Here is a 17317-nt window from a genome sequence, read left to right on the forward strand (position 1 = left end):
AGACTCTGTCTGTAAGATTCACTCCCCAAATAAATCTGTGAAGCATTATTTCTTGCATTGTTGCTGAATGAGAAGCTTTGGCTCTTACTGGTTTTAATATTCAGTTGTTCAGTTTGTGAGTTATCAGAATCAGTCCATATAATGGTACAAAGTCCACATACTACCACCTATCTTTTAGACTCAATATCATTTTAGGGAAAGGACTCATTTGTTTTTGGCCATGTTTATCTTTTTTTAAAAAGTCCTTTTCAGAACTTAGGCTCAATGGTTTCCCTCATTCGCCATAATCAGTAGAAACCTTGGGCTCTACTAGCAGAGATCTGCAATAGAGCAAAATCTTGATACATAAGGCCATATAATGTGAAGCTAATTGAAAGGACCTCCAGGATATTGAAACAAAAGCCATATAATGAATAACTGTTGTCCTTAATGTACTATGTTGTCTCTCATCTCCTTTGCTATCCCTTGGTTATCTCATATTGGTATAGTATCTCACTGTGTTATCTGATATATTGAATTTATTTGTATTTGGATATTTGAAATCTGATAGGGAAGGGGGGAAAACTAAGACGGGAGGGGGGTGTGGGGGGGGAGGGAAATGGGTACCAAGACATGTGAAAGGGTATCAATGTATGTGAATTAATGCACCTTCTATCTGGCAAATATCATGTAACCCTTTTACTAATTATAAAAACAAAAAAGGAAAAAAAACAAATATGTAATGTAATGGTAAAAAAATAAAAAAATAAATAGTCCTTTTCACTAGGATATAGAAACATAAGCCATATAATGAATGATTGTTGTTCTTAAGATGACATATTATCTCTCATCTCTTTTGCTGTCCCTTATCTCCATATTGTTACAGTATCTCACTTTGTTACCTGATATATCTGATATATTTGTATTTGGTTATTTGAAATTGGATAGGGAACAGGGGAAAACAAGATGAGGGGTGGAGGTGGGGGGGAGGGAAATGGGGATCAAGACATCTGAAAGGGTATCAATGTATGGGAATTAATGCACCATCTATCTGGCAAATATCATGTAACCCTTCTATTAATTACAATAAAAAATATATGAAAAAAAGAAAAAAGTCCTTTTCAAAAAAAATAAATGTTCATATTTAGAGTCATAGAACAAAATAGAATACTGTGACATAAATGAGTGTCAGTACCATCTCCCTGTTCACCCATGCATATTTATTTGCTCATCGAATTCCTAAGGAAAGCTTTCTTACATGCCAGCCACTGTTTTACTGCTATGATGAATCAGCAGTTCATCATATACAAAAGTTCTTGCCAATACTCTTGTTAGAGATAGGCAACAAATACATAAATATGTACATTTAAAACAGTATACATTGGGGGCTGGGAGTTTGGCCTAGTGGTAGAATGCTTGCCTAGCATGCACAAAGACCAGGGTTCGATTCCTCGGTACCACATACATAGAAAAAAAATTCCAGAAGTGGTGCTGTGGCTCAAGTGGTAGAGCTCTAGCCTTGAGAAAGCCCAAGGACAGTGCTCAGGCCCTGAGCTCAAGCCCAGGACTGGCAAAAAAAAAATATACATTGGATATTTGCCTGCTGTATGAAAAAATACAGTAGAAGAAAAAGAAGAAAAAGGGATATGAAATATTAGAAATAAGAGAGATTTGCTCCCTAAGAGAAGTAAGAGTTACTCTAACAGTTATTTATTATTTATATAATTTTCCACATAATGTATAAAATGTTGATGTTATCACTGTTGTACTGCTGAGTTATTTTAGGTGTTCATTGCATTTAAGGGAAGCAGAGAACCAACGACTTGGCCCTCTCTCCCCTATCATTCTTCCTTGCCCCACAGCACAGTAATATTGCCACATTTTGCTAAGTTATCAGCTTTTACCTTTTTGATTTGATTATTTTTCTTTTTACTATTCAGAGTTACCAGACTATAGCCATATTTCCTTTGTTTGGCATGAGCTGATTTTTACCAAACTAATACTGACCTCCATTTTCATTTGCCAGACTGACAGTGCAATCATGGTTATTATTTTATTAGACACTTAAATATTCCTACCCAATACACATGAATATTATTTTTCCTTTATTGCATCTTATCTATCTTACTCGAACTGTTGGCTGGTGATATTTAACAGGCTTTGCTCCCCTTTAGGGAGTCCTTCTAACCACTTGGATTGAATCTCTTAAGTAGACCTTGTTTCCTCTTCCCTGATATTTCAATTTCTAAAGACTATTGGAATTGACGTTCCTTCAATACTGTTGCCTGAAGCCTGCCTTTGTTTAATTACTCTTTATGATATACATTACTTTTTTCTGTGTTGGTGGTGCTGAGGAATCGAACCCAGGGTTTCATGCGTACTAGGCAAGCACTCTACCATTAAAGCCACATTCCCAGACCCACATTATTTGTGATTTGAGGAAATACAGAATTTGAATTTACAAAAAATCATGTAATGAGAAGTCCTCAGGTAATTTGACACTGAATCTGGTTAATGCAATGGTTCAACAACATCGTCGCAGACCTGAGATGTCTTAGAATTTGTAGTAACTTCCATCTTGGTCAAAGCTGATCTAAGGTCATCTAGAGGAAGAGAGGTACATTTTTCTTATGTGAGTATACTGGGACTTTAGTTTGTTCAGAGCAGACTCTTTTCTCACCTGTACATAGGTGTGTGTATTAAAACATTCTTTCTAGTGGATCAAAACATTCAGTACATGGATCAACTTATAGACTTTCACCTAATTTTTGTTTTCTTTTAATAACTTAGCCTCACAGTGCTCATGTTTGCATACCTGAGTCCAGAACTTCTCAGCAGAATGCTTTCCAGGGAATAGGCTTTATCCCCAGCTTGGGAAAATGAATAGGATTTCCCATTTGTACATAAGATATAGTTCACTGTGTCTTTCTACTCTTTGATAAAATCACCTCTCTATTATTACACATTTTGCTTTATCCACCTAACATGGCTTAGAAAACTCACAATGTGAAAGATAGTGTAGTGTACATTCCAGATGACTCAGGCTTCCTTCTTTAATCTTTTTATTGATAGGCCTATTGATGTTCATGCTGTGAACAGTGGTTAATCTGAGACTATCCCCATTGCATCTTGCCTTCACTTCTGATGAGTGTTGTAGGTAAAATTCTGAATGGATACTTCATGTCTCTCAACAATAAAGAGCATGGTTACCTTTGGGCCTCATTGATTTCAAGAACAAATTTGTTGTCATTCAAATTTGTTGTTCCTCCACAGATAATGCATTGTTTCTTTCTGGTTGCTTTCAAGATACTTTATTTTGGATTTTCAAAGTTTCATTTTATTGAGTCTTGCATCTTTAAGTTTATACATATTTAGGGGACACAAAGCTTGAATTCATCAGAAACTTCCTTAACATTTCTTTTCCCTGGTTAATACTGGTGTTTGAACTCAGGGCCCTGTGCTTTGTAGGCACATAGGTACTCCTATAACAATTTATACTTTAGCTAATGTTCCCAACAATATCTCACAGTTTCTCAGACTAGTCTGAGACCATGCTCACCCTATGTCACCCATTTGGCAGGGATTACAGAAATGTGCCTACTGTCCCAAATGTTTTTGCTGAGGTGAAGTCTCATCAACCTTTTGCTCAGGCTAGTCTCCAACAGTGATCCTTTATCTATTTCTCAAATATAACTTTAAAAAAACTAAATTTGATTGTATAGAGGGGTTATAGTTGCATAAGGTACATTTCTTGTGGAACATTTTCCCTCCTTTGTTTTTCTTCTACTTTCCTTCCCCCTCAACTCCCCTCCCCCAAATGGAGTATAATTTTTAATGGTTTTGTTTGTGTGTGTGTGTGTGTGTGTGTGTGTGTGTGTGTGTGTGTGTGATAATTCCAGAGCTTGAACTCAGTGCTTCATAATCTTGCTCAACTTTTTTGCCCATGGCTTGTGTTCTAGTCACATCAGTGGTCACATCTCAGGTCCAGCTTAATTTCTGGTTATTTGGAGATAATCTCTTAAATCTCTCTGTCTAAGATGGCTTTGAACTTTGATTCTCAGATCTTAACATCCTGAACAACTAGGATTATAAGCGCCAGCTATCGGCACTGGAAAAATAACATAATTGTGCTAGTTGCTTTAGTGTGGCCTTTTAAATACTTGTAAAACCACAAGATCTTTTTTCTTTACTTCTAAAACACAGATGACATGAAAACAAGATCTTTACTTTAATTTCTGAGGTCCCTGAGGACTTCTGTTATCATGCAATTGTGTGATTTGTATAATAGCTACTACTTGAATATGGATTTTTATTTTTCCATGACCTATCTTTTAATATTGAACCATCATCAAGTTATTCCATTTCATTTTTTATTTCTAAAGTTTTACTTTCTATCTTTTCATTTGTGTGAAACTTTTGAGATTGTATATAAAGCTATTTTGAAAGTCATTATAGTATACTTCTTTTCAGCTATTTTAAATGTAGTTGTCATATGAATGTTGCTATGCCATCATCAAACTTTCATGAAAACTGAGTTTTTGTATCTTAGTCTGATGAAATTTTGTATTCTGTCCTGGGCATTATGCTCAAGTATCTTGAGTCTTCATGTCTTCTTGGATAAGTAATCGCTCCATTTCAGTGGACAGCTCTAGTGGGAGAAAAGCTCAGTTTATCACAATAGTTCCCACTGATACTTTCATAGTGAGGAAACTACATTGACAACTAACCTTGCCTTGTGCAAACTTGTTTCCTCTCTCCGTTTCTGTAAGTGCATGAGAGTGATGCTGTCCACTCAGTCCCACTGACATGTCATGTGAGCAGAGGTGGGAGGCTGCCATGACCCACTTGGACTTTATTCAATGGGAATGGAACTTCAACCCTCTCTAAATTTAGGCCCTGTGGGAGGAAGTAACAATGTTTGAGAAGAAATATACTTACCACTTCACAAATGTAACTGTAATCCTTCTGTATAACATCCTGACAATAAGATTAAATTAAAAATAATCTATTTCAACAATAAAAAATAAAAGTCTGTTTCAGACTTTTAAAGCATTTATTTACCTTACTTTTTGTTTATGTGGTACCAAGGAATAGAACCCACAGCCTAATGCATGCTGTGCAAACACTCTACTAAAAAGTCACATTCGCAGCCCTGGAACTCAAGATTTTTAGGTGGATTAATCTCTGGTAGCTGAGAGACTTTAAGTATTTCTTTGTATTTCTAAAGCACGTCCATGTATTTACTATTCAATTAAATTGCAAAGGCTTGTATACTATCTGTGGTCCAGTTTTTTTCTTATATTGAAGAGAATTGCTATTAAATTCTACTATACAGAATTTTAGCAACAACTTTTTCATATTAAAATAATATTAGGGGCCAAGAGTTTGGCCTAGTGGTAGAATGCTTGCCTAACATGCATGAAGATCCAGGTTTGATTCCTCAGTACCACATATGTAGAAAAGCCAGAAATGTAGCTGTGGCTCAAGTGGCAGAGCACTTGCCTTGAGGAGAGCCCCAGGACAGTATTCAGGCCCTGAGTTCAAGCCCCAGGACTGGCAAAAAAAAAAAGGCTTTCACAGATAAAATATTATTGGATGATAACAAAAAATGGGTGGTGAAAACAAGTTTTTATTTCTATAGATTGCGCCTCCTAAAATCTGTGCTTCATATACATTACTTAAATTTGAACTATTTGTAGTAGAGCTAAGCTGACAGTATTTCAGGCAGTTTTGTTGAAGCACCTTAAAAATGTATGATTTAGAAAGTCATTTCATTGCACGAAATTTTTACGTTATAAATGACAGAATGCTTCATTAATCTGACAGCACAGCATGAGTATGTTGAAGAAGAGTTTGTCACTTAATTTTTTTGTGAACAGTTGAAATAAGAATATGGTGATTCTTGACCACTGGATCACTTATAGCTACTTTGCTCTTATCTTGAGGTCTCCTCAGCATTTAATTTTAGGTTTTATATTTACAGTTGACAGTGATTGTTTTTAAGTAAAGAAAATAATCCTCAAAAAAAAAGCAAGTCAGAGCTTCCAATCAATCCCTAACTTCTTGTAAACCAGTTATCCTTCAGCAATGGAAAAAGTTACTTTGCTGGGCTGGAATGACATCTATGAAACACATGTTTATGGTTTAAGAGTAAGTGTTACCATTTCTATTTCATTCATATCATTCACTTTCCCTTTTCTCTTCTAAGGCAAAAGGAATACCGAGATTTGTCATGTTTATGAAATATTCACTGTTAACTAATAGTAAGGCTGAGAAAGAAGAGGAGGCTGTCTGATGTACATCTTAATGAAAAGCAACAGGCTGACTTAGGAGAAGATACCCTGCTGTCTGTACTTACAGACTATAATGCTTAAATCATCCCAATGTCTTCTTCAAATCAAAAGATTTTATTAACACTAATTTTTTCACATCATATTTCAAATACCATGTTTAACAAACAAGTATTCAAGAAGGGAATCTCTATATACAATTACTTGCATATAAATTTTAGAACATAATTAAAATTAAGCTGAGAATTTGTATGCCATAGATACATATCAATCTATCTAACATTATGTCTATAGAGTATATATCCCATCATAGATTTTTATGTCTATGTACTTAAATTTATATCTCTAAGACCATGTCAATAACCTTGGGAACCCAAATATTGAGTCATTGCTCTTGGATCTAATACCCACATATCAAGGAGACCATGTACCTTTTGTTTTTTGGTCTTATCTCACTCAACGTGATTTGCTCTAGTTTCATCTACTTCCCAGTGAATGTCATTATTTTATCTTGTCTGTTGGCTAGGTAGAATATTGCAGCAATGAACATGGCTGTGCAGGTGTCCTTACCATATCCTGGGTTATGATGCTCAGGGTAGATGCCTAGGAGTGGTATAGCTGGAACTTAGGGAAGTTCTATTTTTAGTTTTTTGAGGAACCTCCAAATTGCCTTTCAGAGTGGCTGTACTAGTTTACATTCCCGCCTGCAGTGCAGTAGGATTCCTCTTTCTCCACATCCCTGCCAGCATTTGTCTTTGAGTTCAAAATATTGGCCATTCTGATTGGGATAAGGTGGTATCTTATGGTTGTTTTTAATTGCATTGCATTTATGACCATGGATGATAAGCATTTTCTCATAAGTTTCTTTACCATTTTAACCTCTTCTTTTGATAAATCTCTCAAGTTCCCTGGCCCATTTAGTGATTGGTTTGTTGGGCTTTGGGGGGATTAGTTTCTTGTGTTCCCTGTAGATACTGGATATTAAGCATTTGTCTGATATGTTATTGGTAAATATCTTTTCCCAGTTGCCTCCCAATGACTTAAAATACATTATAGTAGATTCTTCATTTTTCTGTTATCCCTAAATTGATCACAGCCTCCTCTCCAATTCTCTGATACCATATCAGACTAGTATTGTTCTTAGTCTAATCTGTTACTTGGCTTTTATTTTACTGTATAGCATTTTTTTTCCTTGGAGATAACAAGTAAATGTTCAGGAATCACAATTTTGATCTGTTCTCACCCATCCAAACCTAAATAGATCTCTTTTCCACTCTCACTTATTTTAAGAAACAGTGATGCATGTGTCACGGAGTAGGAGACTGACTGAAATCAATTGAGAATTCCTCCCACAGTGTTTTTGCTCAGAAAAAATAATATTTTTTCTTCCTTTTGATAGAGAAACTACTCACTGCTAATATTATCTTGAGCATCTTCTTACCATATAAACATGTAGATTGCTTTGAAGGAGACAGAGAATGACAGATGAAGGAGTGAATCAGAAGATGGAGGTTTGGCTTAATACTGTGCCTCAGGTACTCTGGAATCCAGTGGCTCATCAGAAGCTTTTTCTGTGACATCATAAGCAGAGCTCAAGTTCCCTGCTGCACATAGAATCCCAAGGTCTGTGATTATAATTCATTTCCCTGTTGAAATTTGGTATAATGTACTTATAAGAAGGATACAATCACTATCACAATCACGGTATACATCTTGTACACATTAAATGTATGTGCTTCTTTCTGTATCAATTATACCCCAATATAACTATTTTAAAAAGAGACCCCTCCCAAAAAAACCCAGAATACTCAGGTAGATCTACAAAAACCCTCTAAATGTAAAGCACTTTCCCCCCCAGCTGTTTAGAAGAACAAGTGAGAGACAGACTCTGGCTCTCCAGAAAGATAGTAAATATCCATGCTGTGAATGGTGTTTGGAAGCCATGTGATAAGTAACTATGGGCAGTGTCTGGGGTTAAAAGTGACCTGAGATAACAGCTAGCAGAAGCATGGAGACTTCAGCCTTACAATGGCAAGGAAATGGACTCTGCCAATGAACTGGTGAGTCTGGAAGAGGAGATTCAGCCCCAGATGGCATCCCTACATGATTCCTGGATTTCAGCTCTATGAGACCCTGAGAAGACATCTGACCTTCTTGAAAGGTGAAAAATAAATTTATGATGTGTAAAGCTAACATAGTGAAGCAATAGCCCTGATTTGTGATTAAGAATATTTAATGTGGAGTAAATGGTAAGTGAGAGATAAACTTAAAATGTGTGCAAATAAAATGTGTATACATAATTTCCTAATTTTTGTTTAAAGACAAATGGATCCTGCAACTGAATTTAGAACTGTCCATTTGCTATCTTATTTTAAATTTTGAAGTATTTTATGTAGAGTAGTACCATAATAATTTAAATTGAGGATCATTTTACATTGTTGTATCCTCACCGGTAGTCTTTCCATTCATTCAGGTCTCTCTACTTCTGTAACATTTCAAGAGTCGTTTTTGTAAGTCTTCTGCCAAACACTCAATTAAATTTTTTATCAGTCCAATATTTTTCATGGCTGTTATGGTAACATTTTGTTTAATACCTAACTAATATTTTTTGCCAATCTTGGGCTTGAGCTCAAGGCCTGAGTGAGCACTGTTCTTAGAATATCTCAAGGCCAGAGCTTTACCACTTCTAGCTTTTTTTCTATGTATGTGGTACCGAGGAATTGAACCTGGGTCTTCATGCATGCTAGGCTGGCACTCTACTATTAGGCCAAACTCTCACCCCTAAGTAACATTTTAAGTATATAATATATATATATAATTTTTGTATAATCTTGCCATAAATGAGTTTGAGTCAAGTTTGTAAGTATATTGTGATAAAGGTACTTGTAAGTACAGTCATCCTGGGCTTTGTTTACACTACTTAAGTTGCTGTAGATTTGATAGTGAAGATCAACTGGAGAAACTGATGGATGTCACTCAACCTGAAAAGCAAGTGAAAGAGGACTAGATTAGGACACTGTCTATTTAAACACGTAAATGTAAATTTACATGATTGCTCATAACATTTTATTAGTTTATGAAGTTACATGAAAAGTAGATTATAATAATATTAGCTAGAGTTTGCTAGAGGTATCTAGATCATTTAAATGTGGATGGGGAAACATTTTGCTTATAATAATTCACCAGCTCCTACCTCAAGAAGCAGCACACATGGACTTCTCTAGTGCTTTGGTTTTAGGCACTCATTCCCAAACAGTATTTGTTCTTTTCTAAAGTAGCAACGGAATCCCCATGGTTATTGTAAAGTGAATGAGATAAGCTAAGCAGTGTCTACCATGTATTAATTACTTAACAAGTGCTATTTCCCTTATTGTTTGAACTTCTGTGTTAGGATGAATTATCTTCACTATTTGTTGTACAATGTGGGCTATAACCACCCACAACCTCTTATTTTTAAATGTGTAAAATACTTCAAAATGTATTATTTATTTCTAGATTGTGACTTTTGTGCTGAGTTAAAATTTAAGATGCCACCTACAATCTTTGTATTTCTGACTTGGAGCATAAAAATATGCTAGATATATAGGAAAAATGAATCATAATGGTTAGGGATCTTACAGGAAGATTTTGTTCTAAATCCTCAGAATTATTTAAAAATCCCCAATACAACCTGCCTGATCATAGTTCATATCCTTGTCATCCTAGCTTCTCAGAAGGCAGAAATAAAGACGATCATAGTTCAAGGTCAGCCATGAGACTCTGTCTCTAATAAGTAAACATAAAAAGGTAGCTATTTGGGGAAGTTGGAAGCATGGCTCAACTAAGAGAATTAGCCTGACAAGCCCAGCTAAAATGAGGCCCCAAGTTCAAACTCTAATATTACCAATAAATAAACAATTAAACCCACAACTCTATACTATATCCCCTTTTCTCTTAATTTCAGTGCTTTTAATATATTTTCTTAATATAAAAATCTAATAATTCAAAATAGAAAAATGTACTCCCCATCTCTCTATTCTAATTAGTAACTTTCTAACTTCTTAGTTACATTTGATGGCTTGTTATTCTAAAAGAAAGCTCATCATGTTAGCTGGATGCAGTAGCTCAATCCCTGCACTAAGGAGGTAGAAATGAAGGAATCCCAGATGAAATCTGGCCTGGGCTTAAAAATTCATGAAGGTCCATCTCTGACAATGTCTATTCATGGTGCTGTGTACCTGCCATTCCAAACAAAAGGAGAACCATGATGGATGGGTGCTCTCATCTTTGTGAGAAACAGAATCCAAATAGGAAGATCACAGTTCCAAGTATAAAGCAATTCTCTATCATTAAAATATTAAAAACAGAATGATTGATAGCTCAAGTGGTAAAGCACCACGCCTACTTAGCAAATGCAATGCCCTGAAATCAAACCCAAGAACTGCTAAAAAGGAGACAAAAATAATTTTAATTTTTCTGAAAATACTGGAATTGTTTTTTTATGAGTTTACATTTACTTTGTGGGCTGACTTCAACTGTAATTACAACAATAACAACAGTTATCTTCACATCACTCCAGTGGCTATTACTAGTCAGATCATTCTAACAAGCCAATTTCAGGCCTTCTTCATTGTTCATCCTACCTGGCTTAGTGCATGTGTGTCTACGGAGAATCTACCCACATGATACAGAACAGAGCTGGCACCCATAGCAAAGCTTACTCCCCATGCTTATTTGAAATCTGCCAGCTCATCTGTTGCCTCTTGAGAACAGAGTGTGGATCAGCCTGGTTTCAGGAATAGAGACAGGATAAAAAAATCTTTTGTTAGGAGGTGGCATTTTTGAGGGCTACATTCTAGGACTGGGAAAATTGAATTTTATTTTTTTTTAGCATGAGAGAAAAGATGAGTATGAAGGGAAACAAATTTCAGAATCATGGAAGGAAGGAAGACATGAACTAAAAGATATATTGAAAAGGAGCAGAATCTGGAAATTAGTTCAAAACTCTTAGTGGTTTTATGTTTTATAATTTTTGTGGGGTTTTTGTTTTTGGTGTAATTAAATTGACCTATTGAAATTCCAGAGTATAAGGTCTTCAGGCCACAACTGTTTTACTGGGTGAGGTGCATGACTTATATTTGTGTGATGTTTAGGGCATGTTACAGAGGTATCAGTGCTTATAAAGGAAGCATAAATACACCCCATACACACAGCTCGAACACCATACCACCATGCAAACTGCCTTTATTTTGTAACTTTCCAACATTTATGTTGGCATTTGTTAGGCTAGCTGTAATGTCTTACTAATAAAGTAGAAAAAAACTGAGTCCAAGCTCAACTGTTTTATTATTAGAATTTTGTTCTGTTATTTATCTACTTCCCTTTATTTATTAACAAAAAGTTTTAAGCATCAATTGTATGCCATTCTCTATTGTTTGATAAAAGATCAGAAAACATAGCAAATAGAATCTCAGAGAGTTCAGATTCTAGTAGGGCAGAACAGGCAATAAGACACTTAAAAGTGAAGATGTCTGAGTCTAGTTAGCAATCAAGAGGGAAAAAGTAAGTTTTATATAACATCACAAAGAAAGATTCTGTCTGAGAAAATGGAAGGAATGAAAAAAGTGAGTCAGTAAGTGATCAAGTCATAGAACAGCTCCAAAAACATAACTTTACACAGAGTGTGAAGGGTCCTTATTTGGGTGTATGTTTAGTGCATTTAAAGTATTGCATAGAATCCAATGAGATGTATGAGAGGTAAGAGCAGAGAAGAAAGTTATAGGATGTGAAATCAGGGATGGAACAAAAAATAAAAAGTCTTTTGAGGCCAGTAAAAGGACTTCCCTTTTTTACAGTTGTTTTTTTTTTCTTTTTAAATTTTCTGCATGACAGGGGAAGCCATTGAAGGGGCTTAAGGCAAAATGATATGAACTGATCAAGTTTGACAATGCTGTATAACATACATGTGGAGTCTATTACATCATTGAGCAAGACCAGCATTCAGGTATCTGTTACAATATTTATGAAAAATATAATAAATGAAGGAGAGAGGATAATAATAGAAATATTCATGTTGATCCCTCTCCCACACAATGCTCTAAAAATTGCCCTGAAGAATATCCTTACACAGAGACATACTTTCTTTCAATTTTGACAGTGATTACCTCACATCAATGATGTTGAGCTAGGAAATTCATTAAAGCTTGGGTAAGAGACTTCTGAAATTAGCTAGTCTCTTTCTAGCACAGACTTGTGAAAAATTGATTAGGTAATGATCTAGCAGGAAGATTTCAGACAGCTTGTCTAGATTCACTAAAATGAGTCAATTATTTCTTCTTGCTTCATTGTCTAATTTCTCAAAGATAAATAAAATTCTCTTTTGACCCTCCATATAAAAATTTGAGATGCTTTCTTAATTCTTCCGCATGCATCATTTTGAAAACATTAAATATAAAAAATTAACTGCCAGGAGTCATTATGTAAATCATGGTTAGAAAGCCAAAGGAATACTCAGTAAACCAGCTGTCTTTACCAGAGTAGCATAATTTGAAGATAAAGAGGGAAAAGTTTTGCAGGTTATTCAATGAAAAATTGTAAACCACTGAGATCATTATTAAAGTAAACATCTTTTTGTGAATATTTTTAGTACTCTAGACATTCAGCTTTTGAATAAATTTTGACAATATAGGATGATCAGAATTGAATGCTGACATAGCTTCTAACCCTGCATTATTAAACTGAAATGTAGTCTGAGTCCAGTCTAACATATTGCAGAGACCATATGAACAAACAATCTCTTGTGCATATATTGATGATAAATCATAAACACATACACTCACATACAACACATACATTAACTACCTGTACATAGGTAATTTTACACTGAGGGTTGGAAAATGTTTTAAACTACTGCTTTAGTTCTGACTTCTTCACCCATTCTTAGCTCATTTTCTTATGGATTACTTACTTATCTACCAAAAGACCAAACCCAAAGTAAAATGAATGGCATTCAGTAATTTCACAATTATGTTACCTATGATATATCACTACATATAATAAAATATTACATGTAATAGATATATAATATCTATATCCTACATACTATAGTAGATATATTTGATATATCTATTAGAATAGGTGTATTCTAAAACATATATGTATTTGTTATCCTACACTTTGTAAAACTAAAATTTCTAAATATTACCTTTTTAAAAGTTGGGCCACATATACTTTGACTATGACAAAAATACATATTGTGCACACTCAAAAAAGATATGATTACTGTCCACCAAGCGTGACAGTGACTCAAGTGGTAGTTCCAGAATGTAATAAATTGAGAGTAGGGTAAATTCTGGATCAAGTCATAAAACATCACTGAAACTTTCTATTTCAGTATCGTCTTCTTGTAAAGATCATGTCAGTGCTGGGTTGGATAGGCTACCAGCATCAGTACACTTAAGATTTTCTTGTCAATGTAGATCGTAATGCCACGACCTGGGGAAACAAAGTACTGGTGAGATCTTGCCCATCTGATGCTGGTATTTTTCTCAGGGCAAGTAAGAAAGTAGGGTGCTCAGCCCTGTCTAGGATGAGCCCTGCACTAAGTGATAAGTAAGAGACTAGGGTATGGGAAGAAGTAAATATATTCAAAGAGGCTGTACAGTAATTGAAAAAGGAGTCTAAAGGTCTACAATCTATTAACTACTTACTTCTGGCCTAGCCTTTCATCTCTCCTTTTCTTGAGTAAAAGTAGAATTTACTAATGTTTCACCTAACAGGTTTTTTTTTCCTATTAACGTGTACCTATTGACATTGCATCTTCCTAAGAATGTAATAAACCTATAGATACCAAAATGTTGAAGCATTCTATGTGGCTTATTCATAGAGAGATCTCCTAGATAACATTTCCTATTTCTTCTTATTGTAACTCCTTTTGTATGTATTTATTTTTGTTGTAAAGAAGGGTTACAGTTACATAAGTCAGGTAGTGGGTACATTTCTTTTGGAGCACTGTCACCTCTCCCTTCTTTTTCTTCCACTGAACTTCTTCCACCACAAGTTTATCTATTTCATTTTCAACATAGTGTCTTGTGAGTATCACTGCTGCATTTCTTCACCCTTTGTCCCTCCATGTTCATTCTTCCCATTACCTTCCTCAAATAGATACACTTATATTCAAGACAAAAGGTCCAGAATCAAAAAACAAAAGAGAAAACATACTGAAAATGAAAGCAAGATAACAAAAAAAATCCCCTCTTGTTTTCATTTCTTGGAGTTCACTTCATAAAACATCATTTTATATGAGATTATGCACATAACTATTGAAGCTTTGTGAGTCTCTCCTAAAAATATACTCCTTTGATCTCAGTATCTGAATGTTTAGAGTCCTATTTAATTTGTCATGGCCATGTGTAATTTTTTGTCTTTTACCACCCATTGTGTTTTCGAGTACATATATAGGCACATCCTAATTTCTACAAATGAGGGAAACCCTGAAATCTATGTTTCTTTTAGTCTGATTTACTTCACGTAATCAATTTTTTTCCAAGGCTTTCTATTCCCTTCCCATTGGTTCAATATCATTCTTTCTGATGGAAACATAGAATTCCATTGTGTTTCTATACCACATTATCTTAAGCCATTTGTCCACTGAGGGGCATCAGGATTGATTCCATAGCTTGGCTATAGTAAATATGGCTTCAGTGAACATGATAGTGTTAATAGCTTTAGTGTGACTTTGTTTGCCCAAGAGTGGAATTTCTGAATCATAGGGAAGCTCTATGTTTAGTCTGTTGAGAAACCTCCATACTGCTTTCCAAAGTGTTGCTCATGTTTACATTCCCACCAGCAGTGTAGTAGTGTTCCTTTTGGATACATCCCTATCAGCATCTGTTATTCCACATAACATTTCTATAAATGTGAACCAAAAGACATTACCGATATAGGCAGGTGGCATAACCTAGGCCTTGGGCATCATATGGGCCTTGAGAATCATATGAAAAGCACAGAGTTTCTGGCCATTGTGCACCAAAGGATTCCGTGGACCTTATATGACATACAAATCAGACAACAAACACCCATGAATCAAAGGAAATATTCAAATTTGAATTCCTTTGACCAAACATTTGACAGAAGTTTTCAGTTTTCACTTTAGTGACAGTCATATCAACTGCAGATTACTTTTTCAAGGTATGAATAAAAGATTTTAAAAATGTTATGGTACATCAGGGTGACCTGGAAACTACCCAGATATGTGTAATGCAATAATTTAACTAAAAGAAACAAATTCATGTTAAAACAGGATGAAGTGTTAATACAGTCAAATAACATAGGTGAATACATAAAACAAAGAAGTCTATCATTTAAAAAAGTCTATGTTCCCTTTATATAAAAGAAAAAGCAAAGTTATGGTTTCTTTGTCTAGGTGTTTTATTGACCAGAAAGGAGGATGACAAATCATTCTAGAAAGAAATTCATTTTATTTTGATTTTAAACAACAGTTACAAGGTACTTTTTATATGTACCCAATTGTCTAGCTGAGATTCTTGTAGTTCATAGTTATACTTCAGTTTTTAATATTCTTTAAAATGCTTACTAAAAGTATAGGCTTCTGGGCTATTTTGATTTATTACTTTGGAGTATTCTCAGGAATATGTTTATTTAATGCAGCGTATTAGAATATAAACAATCATTAAACCATATTTTTCAAATCTGTTGTCTAGAAGAGCCCTTTAGACTTCCAGTCAGAATGCAGGTACAATCTAAGCTATTGGTTTTCCTAATTTGATAGTTTGAATCATAATTTTGCACTTACATAATAGCAGCTAAGTTCATATTCTTTATGAATCAATTCATATGGCTATTACTAAATTATTTTTACCCATTATCATGAGGACAAATTTAAGTATGATATGAAATTCTTTAGGTTATTTTCCAACAACTAGAAAAAAATTGACCTTAATACTCCACCACTCCTTGTATTCTTTCTTCCTAGCCAGTCCTCCCTCCTCTCCTTCCTATTGAGAGTCAAATTTTAAATTAAAATCTATGGGATGCCATGTAATAAGCTGTAATTTGTGATTTTGAGGACTACTTGCTTAAAAGCAACTGGCTCTCATTTCTTAACTGTAAACAGTTCTATTGCAAAATGCAAATGTATTCTAAAACATTGAAAATAAATTCCATTTGTTTGGAAATTGAGTATCTTATTTTCTTCCCCTCACAGTCCTCCCACTAATTCTCTCAGGAATGCAATTGTTACGATAGAACCCAAATTTACAGGCAATTATGGTAAGATTTGTACAGAATGCTACACAGCACATGAATTTAATTTTCTTCTCTTTAAATTTGCTTACAGGTAATTCTGTCAAGGAAATGTAATCACTCTATTGAATTCTTTTACCATATGTTGAAGGTGTTTAAGGATGGTTATTGTGCTAAAAAGAGATTTGCATTTACTACTATGTGGCTAATTTTATTCCCTTGGATCCTCTTTAAACTGTTGAATTAAATAAATATTGTACTTAAAGAATTCTTTCATCCTGTATTGTTTGTTTAGGTGACACATGTTTAAAGATACTGAGAGAGGAAATGAAACAGAAAGACATACAAAGAGAAAGTCGAAGAGAGAGGAAAAGAGAAGAGGAAGAGGCAGGAGAGGAAAACAGAAGGGAAAAGAGAAGTAGAAGCAAATGGCAATTTCTGGTGGCCTGCTCCCTAGGCAGAGACCCTAATTCCTAATATTTCATTTGCTTATGAAGTCATCAGTGGGTTAATCCTTTTGTGATATTGTTCTTCTTGAGTTCTATCCCCTTCTGCCAGCTAATACCGAGACTTTTACACACAAAACATTTGGTGGAGAGGGATATTCCATATACAAACTATATGTGCAGTAAGTTCAAAATGCATTTTCTGAATTTCACTATTCAGCAGGAAAACAACCAAGGTGCTAAATTAGGACTTTTATCTGTCTTATCCATAGCATTGACATAGTTACTAATTTCCTATAGTAAAACTGAACCAAACAAAAATAATCTATCTGAATTGACCCAAACTAGACTAAACACAAT

General features: G+C 34.8%; 1 long non-coding RNA gene across 1 annotated transcript; it reads left to right on the top strand.

Annotated features, from left to right (window-relative positions):
- Nucleotides 1-8108: 8108 nt before the first annotated feature.
- Nucleotides 8109-16934, top strand: LOC150069369 (uncharacterized). Its single transcript, XR_016535431.1, has 3 exons — nucleotides 8109-8430; nucleotides 12141-12252; nucleotides 16807-16934. It is a non-coding gene; the product is annotated as an uncharacterized LOC150069369 (long non-coding RNA).
- Nucleotides 16935-17317: the final 383 nt, after the last annotated feature.

Source organism: Megascapheus bottae, chromosome 1 (assembly GCF_031878675.1).
Source record: "Megascapheus bottae isolate mThoBot1 chromosome 1, mThoBot2.hap1, whole genome shotgun sequence".
NCBI classification, from domain to species: Eukaryota; Metazoa; Chordata; class Mammalia; order Rodentia; family Geomyidae; genus Megascapheus; species Megascapheus bottae.